Source organism: Ranitomeya imitator, chromosome 2, assembly GCF_032444005.1.
Source record: "Ranitomeya imitator isolate aRanImi1 chromosome 2, aRanImi1.pri, whole genome shotgun sequence".
Classification (NCBI taxonomy): Eukaryota; Metazoa; Chordata; class Amphibia; order Anura; family Dendrobatidae; genus Ranitomeya; species Ranitomeya imitator.
This window is the reverse complement of record NC_091283.1, coordinates 35,092,580-35,104,221: the sequence shown is the minus strand read 5'-3', so window position 1 is coordinate 35,104,221 and position 11,642 is coordinate 35,092,580. Positions and strand designations below refer to the sequence as shown.

The following is an 11,642-nucleotide window of genomic DNA, read 5'->3' as shown; positions in this document are numbered from 1 at the left end:
TTTAAATGAAGGTCTTTATTATTAAAGGAAAAAGAAATCCAAACCTACAGGGTCCTGTGTGAAAAAGTGACTGCCTCCAAATAAAACATAAATTAAGTGTGGCTTATCACATATTTGGGAAGCTGAGGTTAAATTCCCTAGCTACATCAAGCCCTGATAACTGAGACACTTGTTATCAATCAAGAAATCACTTCAATAGGACCTGCCTGACAAAGTGAAGTAGACCAGAAGCCCTCAAAAGCTATTCATCGTGCCTCGATTCAAAGGAATTCTTGAACAAATGAGAAACAAAGTAATTGATGTCTGGGAAAGGTCATAAAGCCATTTCTAAAGTTTTGGGACTCCATCAAACCACAGTGAGAACCATTATCCACAAATGGCAAAACATGGAGTAGTGATGAACCTTCCGAGAAGTGGCTAATGAACTAAAATTACTTCAAGAGCACAGTTATTGTAAACACTTAATTGCAGCTCTTGCTGCTAAGGGCGGCCCAACCAGTTATAGGTTTAGGGGGCAATTGCATTTTCACACAGGGCCCTGTAGGTTTTGGATTTCTTTTTCCCTTAAAAATAAAGACCTTCGTTTAAATACTACATTTTGTGGTTACTTGTGTTATCTTTAGCTCCTACACAAACACACGAAGTACATGTCCAGAAAAATAAATTGTAAAAATATAGTTTATTAAACAAATATACAAAAGTCACACAAACAAATCATGATAAAAACAGCTTATCATTGACAAGGCTTCCATGTGAGGACACAAGAAAAAACACTGAAAAAAAATCAGGCTGGGCAGATTAATAGACATCATAAAATTACCACCCCATTCAACATTAATGCAGTGCAAAAAAGTGCAAAAGTGCAAATAAAGGTGCAAGCAATAGATCAAATGTCACACTGTAGAGGGCTTAGTGTGGGAGAGCATATACCGCTTAAAATAAACCCATTAGCCAAATATCACTACCCCAGGGACAAAGATCATATTCATACAGAATCCTGCTTACCCATGTAACCTGTGAGGGTGTATCGAGAGCAGCCCCGACGCGCATTTCGCGTGGGCTTCTTCGGGGGGCTTGTGTTATCTTTGTCTAATATTTAAATTTGTTTGTTGATCTGAAACATTTAAGTGTGAGAAACATGCAACAGAATTGGAAATCAGGAAGGGACAAACACTTTTTCGCACAACTGTAGGTGAGCTGTAGGAGTGGTTGGGCATATAGGAGAGCTGGAGGAGTGGTCTGGTGCATAGTAGAGCTGTAGAAGAAATGGTTTGGCGTATACGACAGCTGGAGAAGAAATAGTTTTGATCACAGGATAGCTAGAGAAGGGGTAGTCTGGCACATAGGACAGCTGTAGAAGGAGTGGTCTGGCACACACATGAGCTGGAGAAGGAGCATAGGAGAGCTGGAGATGGATTGACCGCGTAAATTGGAGAGCTGGAGAAAGAGTGTTCTGCCACATAGGAGAGCTGGAGAAGGAGGGGTTTGGCAAACAGGAGAGCTAGAAAAGGGGAAGTCTGACACATAGGAGAGCTGTAGAAGGAGTGGTATGGCATACACAAAAGCTGGAGAAGGAGCAGAGGAGAGCTGGAGATGGAGTGGCCAGGCATATAGAAGAGCGGGAGAAGGAGTGGTCTGGTGCATAAGAGAGCTGAAAAAGGAGTGATCTGGTGCATAGGGGAGCTGGAGAAGGAGTGGTCTGGTGCATAGGAGAGCTGGAGAAGGAGTAGACTGCTACGACCCAAGACCGTTTTCTCCCATCAAGTGACACACACAACAGTTATCGTAACTTTTAAAACTTTATTGGGAAATATACTCATAACATTTCCATCTTTTACTTTGGGTAAATATTTTTTGGTCGCAGCTTAAACCGGCAGTATCTGCCAACAACAGGGGTGTAGGGAGATTACTGCCTTCCGGTCTCCCAGGCAGGTATCTTCACCACCAACAAAAACTCCACCCTTCCGCCAAGGAGGAGCGAACCTAGAGAGCTACGACCCCCCCCAATGCATGCACCGCCTGAACCACGCCTTCTCTAATACCATTGAGGAAGATATCTATTCCCGCCTCATTCAAATGAACTCCGTCTGGAAGCAGAAAACCGGAATTGTCCCCTTCCAGCCGATGGTGCCGAACAACTATACCATATTTAAACCTTACAAAACGCGATATCCTCTGATTCAACGTGCGTCTGGATCTCTCCAGGGCATTCAACTCCCTGGCCCCCCGCCACACCAGCCTTGGGATAACTTCGGACCAGACCAGACGCATCAATGGGAAAAAACTCGGAAACTTGTCCATGTCTGATCTGATCAGTGTAAGTAGTTCAGCCAGTGGGGACGAAGCCAGGTCGTTTCCTCCGGCATGGATGACGACAATGGTGGGGGATGAAGCCACCCGTGCAATATGAACCACCTCCGGAAGGACTTGGGACCACATCATGCCTCTCATGCCACGCCATATCACGTCGACATCGTTGAACCCCAGGGATCGCCCTCCTGGGCCCAATTCAGCGCGGCGGGCAGCCCAATAGACGTATGAGTGACCCACTATCCAGACACTGGGTCGCACCCCATCTGGGAATAAAATGCAAACAGTTAGACAATAACCGACAATCAAAGGAAATTAACCGATGTATTACCAAAGCTGCTCCCGTATTATGATAGTACTAAAAACAACCCAAATTTTTTATAGCAATAAGTCAGGCCTGATGTATCTATTAAAACAGCGAGATCTCCATCTACCCACCCTTTGAATTTCTGATTCGAACAAACCCGCTCTAGATGCTTCTGTTGCTGCGCCTATACGAAATGAGTGAGTCCCAAATTCTGCTGCGGGCATTCCAACCATTGACAACGTACGTCTCAATATAGCTAAAAATTGGCCCGACACTAGTGGAACCCCATTTTCATGTACGAAAAATTGAGAACCATCCTTCCTAACTCGCGTGTAATTCAAAATTAGCATTAACGGGCATATGTCCTTGTTGATGGCAAATATAGGGAACCAAGTTCCCCTACCTTCTTGATCAGTTTTGGATTTACGTATTCTAATCCTTAGACCGTCGTTGCAAATCAGAATGTCCTCCCGCCTAAGGCCACACGGTTTATTCAAAGCAGTAGGAACAATCTCACTGACCCGCATGGCCCCAAAAAATGCTAGGCCAAACGCTGCTGATGTTAGCGCAGCTTCGTATTTGGAATCGCAAACACAATCCGTTGCCTTAACCAAGTTCACTAACAAATCAAAGGATATAGGACGCCTGTTATCACCGTGCTTATTTGCTCGTCGCCAACCTTTCAGTATCTGGCTAACCAGAAAATGTTTCGTGGAATCCGGCCAGCCTCGCAGCTTGAAATGGAACGCTAGCGCAGACATACGATTGCGCGCCACTGAACCCGACACTCCCATAGCATACATCTTGGATAAGAACCCCATTGTCACCTGCATTCGAGCCTCCTCTGAAGACCCCACTGGTTTTCCTTCTGCTAAAAAGCACCACTCCTTCCACACCTTACCATATGCTTTCCAGGTTGACGGGGCTATCGAAGATCGTATTAGCGGCATCAGGTCCCCAGGACATCCCAGATCGACTGTGGGCATTCGACCTCCTCCAAGGGCTCCTGAATGCGCCGTCCCAGTACATCCTGCGAGTGAGACCCAGTTAGTAACTCAGACACCTTCTCATTGCTGACGATTAGTGCGTTCGCTTTAAACCAAACATTAAATGTTAAACATTTCAATACTATGAACCTAATTAGGTCTAACACCAACGATGAAGGAGATGCTAGGTAGTTGATGGCATGAGCCCCGCTAACGGTTTTAAGGTGAAGACGAATACGCTTGTTGGCCAATTGTGAACCCCAGATTTCCATGGCCACTGCCACCGGAAGGAGGTCAATCAGGGTTGGCTCTGCGTGCCAATTCCTGTGAACCCATAAAGCAGGCCAATTCGCTGAACACAATTTGTTACCCAGACGAATGCTGAAACCAGTGTGGCTTGACGCCGCAAAAAACAAACCCATGTCCTCATTTGAGCATTCTGACTCCTGAAAGCAAGTCCTACCATTGCAGTTGTTGAGGAACAGCTTCCATGTGTTTAAATCAGAACGTAGATGTGCTGTAATCCTGATTCTATGGTGGCTTTGTTTCACTCCTCTCGTGGCTATCATTAATCTGCGCGAGAAGATCCTGCCCGCTGGCATGACCCTACAGGCAAAATTCAAGGAGCCAAGCATTGACTGCATTTGCGTCAATGTGACTTTACCAACCGAAATACATCCGCTAATGAGTTCTAGCAGTTTCTTAATTTTCTCCATCGGCAACCTAAATTCCATGGCGACCGAATCGATTTCGATCCCGAGGAATGTGATCACTGATACTGGCCCAATCGTTTTTTCAGGGGAAAGTGGGACCCCGAAATGTTCCATGGCATCTTTGAATTGGGCTAGGGTTGTGGAGCAAACATCTGATCCAGCTGGACCAACTATCAAAAAGTCATCGAGATAGTGCGTGATGGCGGTTTGCCGAGTGATTTTGCGAGCAACCCATTCTAAAAACGTACTAAATAATTTGAAATAAAAACAGGAAATAGAACACCCCATGGGAAGACATGTGTCATAATAGTATAGATCCTCAAATTTAGCTCCCAGTAGGTGGTGACAATCCGGGTGTACCGGAAGCAGCCGGAACGCGGATTCTATGTCCGATTTTGCCATAAGGGCCCCCGGGCCCGCGCTTCTGACTAAGTCGATCGCTTTGTCAAAGGAAATGTAAGTGACGGCTGTTTCATCCCTGGGTATACCATCGTTAACCGACATACCCTTGGGGTATGATAGGTGATGAATTAATCGGTATTTACCTGACTCTTTTTTGGGAACTATACCCAAGGGGGAAACCCGTAAGTTAGGAAAAGGTGGGGAATTGAAGGGACCGCGAAAGCGACCCAACCTGATTTCCTTGTCCAACTTCGCTGCTAATACGTCGGGTAATTCCTTTGCGGATTGTAAGTTTGTGGCCGATTGTGGCTCCGGGGACCAATTAAATGGGATGAAGAACCCATATGAGAAACCGAAACGCAGTTGCCCCGCAGCCGCTTTATTGGGATATTTGTCCAGCCACGGCTCCATTCTTTTTACGCTCACTGGCGTCGTTAACCTCACCTGTAGAGGGATTTTTTCCGGAGTTAGCTTTTTGGGGTGGTCGTGTGCATTTTGCCACAGGGTGGGAACCTCCGCACGCTGAACACTCATGTCTATATTTGCAGAGCCCATAAAACTTACAGTGTCCTTCATTAAATAACCAGCATGAACCTGGTCTACGCATGACTGTTGCTGCCGCGTTGTTACCGGACCCGGCAGCGGGCCCGTGAAAGGATTGGGTTGCTCTTTGCGCCATCATCAAGTGGAGCCACGAATCCGTGGCTTTCATACCCCAGCCTAATTGGGGGTTGGCGGCCAAGCGACGGCGGAAATCCTCATCATATTTCCACCATGCTGCTTCCCCGTGTGCCTTATAGGAGTTGTAGATGCTATCTAGGTATATAAATAGCTCGGAGCACCTTTCGGGGTGCTTCTCCCCCATAACGCATCCCAGGACCGCAAACGCTTGCAACCAGTTATTGATGGTTTTTGCAACTTTTGGTTTACGTTCATATGTTTTTTCTCCCAACCGCCTCTCTCTATCTATCGAGTGCTGGTCCGTGGAGACCAGGGACCATATGTCAATGAAATCATTAGCCCAAATTTGTTCCTTGATGGCGCTATCCAAGTGGGCTCCTAACGGAGGGACCCCACAGAATAGGCCATCCTTGTACACCTCTGGGCGGGGCGGAGGGGGTTGCCTGCAAGGTCCCACTGGTTGTAGCAATTTTGGGTTGACATAGATCCTGCCCCCTGTGGCCGCACTTGCTGCTGCATCTGAAATATTGGTGTTGGTTCTCTCCCCTCCCCATGCCCCGACAAAGGGGTACTCACCGATCGGTGCATTGCCCTCCAGACAGCTTACTTCCCGTGCCACGGGAGTCGACGGACCTTGGCGTTCCATGCGCTGTATGGACCTACGACGAGAGGACTCCTGCCTGTGTGACCTGCCTGAAGAACTATCAGATGAAGAAGGCGAGTGCCAACGCGAAGCTCTAGACCGTCTGCTACGTCGGCTGGACCTAGATCTATATGAACGCCGTTTGCTACCATGACGATCGCGCTTCCTATGCCTGCTTCTGCGATGCTCTCTAGGGGATGACGATGATGACGATGATGATCTGCGCGCGGGGCGGATACCCGCACTCTGTCTGCTATCCAGAGCCGGGGTGCCAGCACCCTGACTTGGGGCACGAACACCGGTTGCCATCAGTGATATTGACGCTGAGGCGTTCTGGTGTTCCCCTAATGCCGCCTGCGAGGGAATAATTTGCCCGCCCGGTATTTGTGAATACGGTGTGCTAAAAATAAGTGGGTAAGGTGGAAACTGTGAGTCGCCCCCTATACTAGTCTGGGAGTATGCACCGTGCTGACCCGATGCTAATATTATGTGGGGTGATCCCATGTTCTGCTGTGCTACCGCTGCCCTATCCTTGTCCCTGACAGTATTAGCATTAGCTTCCCCTGCGTTGCTTGAAAGTGGAGGAATACCTCCCTGCGGAGCCTCAGTCTTCTTTCCTGCCGTCCCTGAGTCCTGTGATGAAGCAGACGTTCCTTGAACTCCCCCCATGCTGTTTCTAGTTAGGTGCCCAGCTCTGGCTAATACTGCTGGCACCTGCAGTCCTGCACTCCCTCTTATTGTGCCCGGGGCAGAAGGGGGAATAAAGCTTATGTCGCTAGTCCCCGACTCTTGTGTCTCCCCCACCTGCTGCAGTTCACTTCCTCCCGTCCCGCTGGCGCCGAGAGCAGCAGGGGCGCGCGCACGAGAGCTGCGCGCGCTCTTTTTTGAAATCGCTGGCGGGCTCAGCCGTGCCGGAGGCCGGGTGGCTCTGCGAGAGCGCCGACCCTCCGGCGGCGCCGCCGTCTGCATTATGGCAGGGAAGGAGTCGCTCCTGGTCAGCAAAGCTGCTAGCCAAGCGCTGCCTTCCCTGCCAATCCTCTCCCTCACCGCACTCTCCAGCGGGTCCATCACACCGGCAGCCCAACAGGTCCGGGTCCTGGGATCGGATGTGATTCCGGCGCTTCCTGGCGCCAAGAGCAGGAGATAAGCCCCGCCCCCTCCTCAGGGAGTCAACCCCGTATTCATCCTTGCCTCACTCGATGGGAGATCTCTCACCAACAAGCGTGGAGAAGGCGCAGCAGTCAGGGGACAGCGGCATGAGCCGCAGTGTCCCAAAGTCTGATGCATAGGGAAGCTGGAGAAGGAACATTCCGATGCATAGGAGAGCTGGAGAAGGAGTGGTTTGGCGCACAGGAAAACTAGAAAAGAAGTAGCCTGGTGCATAGAATAGCTGGGGAAGGAGTGGTGGGACACATTAAAGTGCTGGAGAAGAAATGTTCTAAATACAAGAGGAGATAAACGAAATTAGCAATCTGGTTCATAATAGATGTGGGGAAGCAGTGGTCTGGCACACACAGTACTAGAAGAGAAGAAGGCGGTGTTTAGTACATAGGAGGTCTGGAATAGGATTGAAATGTTAAATAGAAAAACTGGTAAAGGAGTGGTGTGTCACATAGGAGAGCTGAAGGAGATTGGCACATAAATGAAGTGAAGGAGTGGATTGGCGCATAGCTGGAGAAGGAGTGGTCTGGCACATAGCGTAGCTGGAGAAGGAGTGGTCTGGCACATAGAGTAGCTGGAGAAGGAGTGGTCTGGCACATAGCGTAACTGGAGAAGGAGTGGTCTGGCACATAGTGTAGCTGGAGAAGGAGAGGTCTAGCACATAGCGTAGCTGGAGAAGGAGTGGTCTGGCACATAGAGTAGCTGGAGAAGGAGTGGTCTGGCACATAGCGTAGCTGGAGAAGGAGTGGTCTGGCACATAGAGTAGCTGGAGAAGGAGTGGTCTGGCACATAGCGTAACTGGAGAAGGAGTGGTCTGGCACATAGCATAGCTGGAGAAGGAGTGGTCTGGCACATAGCGTAGCTGGAGAAGGAATGGTCTGGCGCATAGTGTAGCTGGAGAAGGAGTGGTCTGGCACATAGTGTAGCTGGAGAAGGAGAGGTCTAGCACATAGCGTAGCTGGAGAAGGAGTGGTCTGGCACATAGAGTAGCTGGAGAAGGAGTGGTCTGGCACATAGCGTAGCTGGAGAAGGAGTGGTCTGGCACATAGAGTAGCTGGAGAAGGAGTGGTCTGGCACATAGCGTAACTGGAGAAGGAGTGGTCTGGCACATAGCATAGCTGGAGAAGGAGTGGTCTGGCACATAGCGTAGCTGGAGAAGGAATGGTCTGGCGCATAGTGTAGCTGGAGAAGGAGTGGTCTGGCACATAGCGTAGCTGGAGGAGTGGTCTGGCACATAGTGTAGCTGGCGAAGGAGAGGTCTGGTGCATAGTGTAGCTGGAGAAGGAATGGTCTAGTGCTTAGTGTAGCTGGAGAAAGAGTGGTCTGGCGCATAGTGTACTTGGAGAAGGTATGGTCAGACATATAGCGTAGCTGGAGAACGAATAGACTAAATGCATAGGAGAAAGAGGATACAATTATTATGGTACAGAGTTTGATGAAGAAGGTTTTGGTGCATAACAGAAGTGAAGACAGACAGGTCTGGAACATACAAGAGTTAGTGAAGGTGAAGCGATGGCCGGGGAACCACCATGGTGCAGGGAGACTACCGTACACAAGATGAGGTGCAAACAACAAAGGGTTAATTTATTGGAAGGCAATGAATAAAGTGAATGAGGAAGCTGCAAACAGGGGTATGCATTGGCTAAAGATAATTTACAAGAGTTGTATTCTTTAGCTGGGCCATCAAATAACACGGTGCTCCAACTATTACAGAATCAATACATGTCACACAAGCAAATGCAAATAATAAAGAATGATGCTACTCTACGTATAGCCTCCCTGGCCTTTACGAAGCAGGCCACACGGCTGCCGTTTTCTGTCTGTTGAAGCTTCCAGTAAGCCCTGACATGAGCACAAAACAGGAACAAACTCACGGTGATGTTGGGGACTCAGATCCAGTCCTGGGGAGCCTCCAACAGTCCAGTATGGTGGTGTGAACGGCTCTCTGCCAGCTCTGTGAAACGTGGTCTTCTCCTTGCTTCTGGATCCTGGAGGTGCTCCAGGAAACTTTAAATGCCTTTCTCTGTATCTTTGTGGCTTCACAAACTAGCACAGGACAGCCACCCTTGCTACGCCCGAAGAGTCTGTCCAATTTCACGAGTCCACTCTGTCCCAGGCTGTGGGTCCTCTTTTAGAGCTACAAGCCCAAAGTTCTCTGCAGCAGCTTCAGCTCACACACTGTCCAGGCTCCACCCCTCCCCTCAGCACAGTGCAGTTCATTCACACAGTCTATTGCAGCGGGAGCAGAACATTCCATCACACCAGACAAGGGGGTGCTGTCTCTTAAAGTGGCAGCGTGTTCCTTATTGTCCATAACAGCACCACCCCCCTACAAAGGTACAGAATGAAATGTGTTAGGAGTTGTCTGACAACTGCAATTCACATACAATTTTGTGACTACTGTCACCTCTTAAAAATAATTTTCCCTGAGTTAGCAATGTGTGATCGAATGGATAATTCACTAGGCAATTATATTAAAAAGGTCATTATTTTACACGCAATATTTCAGACGCAATAAGACACTTTTAAAGGGGTTTTCAAAGAAAATTAAAATATGCCCAAACAGCCTAGCTCTGTATACTCCCCATTTAATCCCCCTGCTCCAGCACCAGGTTCTCCAGGCTGACCTTCTGTTTTCCTCACTGCAGCATTAATGTCTCATTTGCCCCCAGTCTACAAATCAAAGGATCACAGGTGCACTGACTATATACCAATCATATATCTAAAGGAAAATATACATAACCAAATAAGTTCTATAGGGTGCTGCAAAAATGCATAGAAACAGTATAGCCACAAAGAAAAAATAGCCTATGCATAAACAAGCGCACACCTAAATATATATAAACAACAATCTTTATTGTAAACATGAACAAGGATAAAGACACATAAGTCCATTAAAAACAATTAAAACCATGTGGAAACAAACCACCCTTCCCCCTAAAAGAATAATATGACCAAAATAAGGTCTAATCCCGCATGCAAAGGTATACACCAAAATCACACACTATAGTATATGGATGTTGACAAATACAATATAATAGCCTATAACTAATATTTATCAGGTAATATAACATACATTGGGCGTCCCCAACATAATAACTGAAGGATCCTGAATGCAAAAATATATAGGTTATAAAATCTAGCAGCAGCAAAATATCTATATAGCTGAGCATAAAGATACATCCACAAAGAAGGAGGATATGGGGTCACAAGGTATAGTGGACGAATAATGCTACCCAAAAGGGCGCTAAAAAGTCCCCAAATCCAAGGATTCGATAAATGTGCCAATATCGGGAATGCCCAGAGCTCAAAGACATACCCTAAAGGCAATGTAAAGTGCGAGAAGCCTCCAACAGGTCAGGGAGCAAAAAGCATAAGGGGGAAGGAGTGGGGAGAAGTCCCACGCGTATCGCTGCCTCTGTGCAGCTTCGTCAGGGAATAAACAGCAACCACAAGTGTCCCCCTTATATACAAATAGTACCGTATCCTATTGATTCCCGCACCGGAAGGTCCCGTACAGGGCCGGAAATGCAGAGAGAGGAAGTGTGCACCCATCGTAATCCACCCCGGCTCTGATGATCACCCACTCAGTACCGAGTCCAGCGCATGCGCTAAAAGAGCGGACAAGAAGATAGATAAAGACAGCGCAAGCGTGATGTGCGGCCGCACAAGAAGAGAGAAGGGAGGAAAAGTCCCGGGTCAATCGCAATCAGCGATCGGACGGAAGAGGAGCCCCGGAAATCTAACTATGTGGACAGATGGAGCCCAATGGTACACCAGGATGGAGGAAAAGAAATTATTATAAACATATGTATACATTAGGGTTGAGCGAAACGGGTCGAACATTTTCAAAAGTCGCCGACTTTTGGCTAAGTCGGGGTTTCATGAAACCCGATCCGACCCCTGTGCGGGGTCGGCCATGCGGTACGCGACTTTCGTGCCAAAGTCGCGTTTCAATGACGCGAAAAGCGCCATTTCTCAGCCAATGAAGGTAAACGCAGAGTGTGGGCAGCGTGATGACATAGGTCCTGGTCCCCACCATCTTAGAGAAGAGCATTGCAGTGATTGGCTTGCTGTCTGCGACGTCACAGGGGCTATAAAGAGGCGTTCCCGCCGACCGCCATCTTACTGCTGCTGATCTGAGCTTAGGGAGAGGTTGCTGCCGCTTTGTCAGAAGCAGGGATAGTGTTAGGCAGGGTCCATTAACCACAAAACCGCTTGTGCTGCAGCGATTTGCACTGTCCAACACCACCCTCGGTGTGCAGGGACAGTGGAAGTTTTTTTTTTTTTTTTCCCCCCTCAGCGCTGTAGCTCATTGGGCTGCCCTAGAAGGCTCCCTGATAGCTGCATTGCTGTGTGTACGCCGCTGTGCAAACCAACTGCTTTTTTCAAAGCACAAATCCTCTTGTTCCTTCCTTTCTGCACAGCTATCTTTTTTG

At 48.2% G+C, this 11,642-nt stretch overlaps 1 long non-coding RNA gene across 1 annotated transcript; it reads right to left on the bottom strand.

Moving 5' to 3' along the window:
- Positions 1-661: 661 nt before the first annotated feature.
- LOC138661616 (uncharacterized) lies at positions 662-9,409 on the bottom strand. Its single transcript, XR_011317952.1, has 3 exons — positions 9,078-9,409; positions 3,519-3,647; positions 662-2,576 (listed from the first exon to the last, which is right to left on the bottom strand). It is a non-coding gene; the product is annotated as an uncharacterized lncRNA (long non-coding RNA).
- Positions 9,410-11,642: the final 2,233 nt, after the last annotated feature.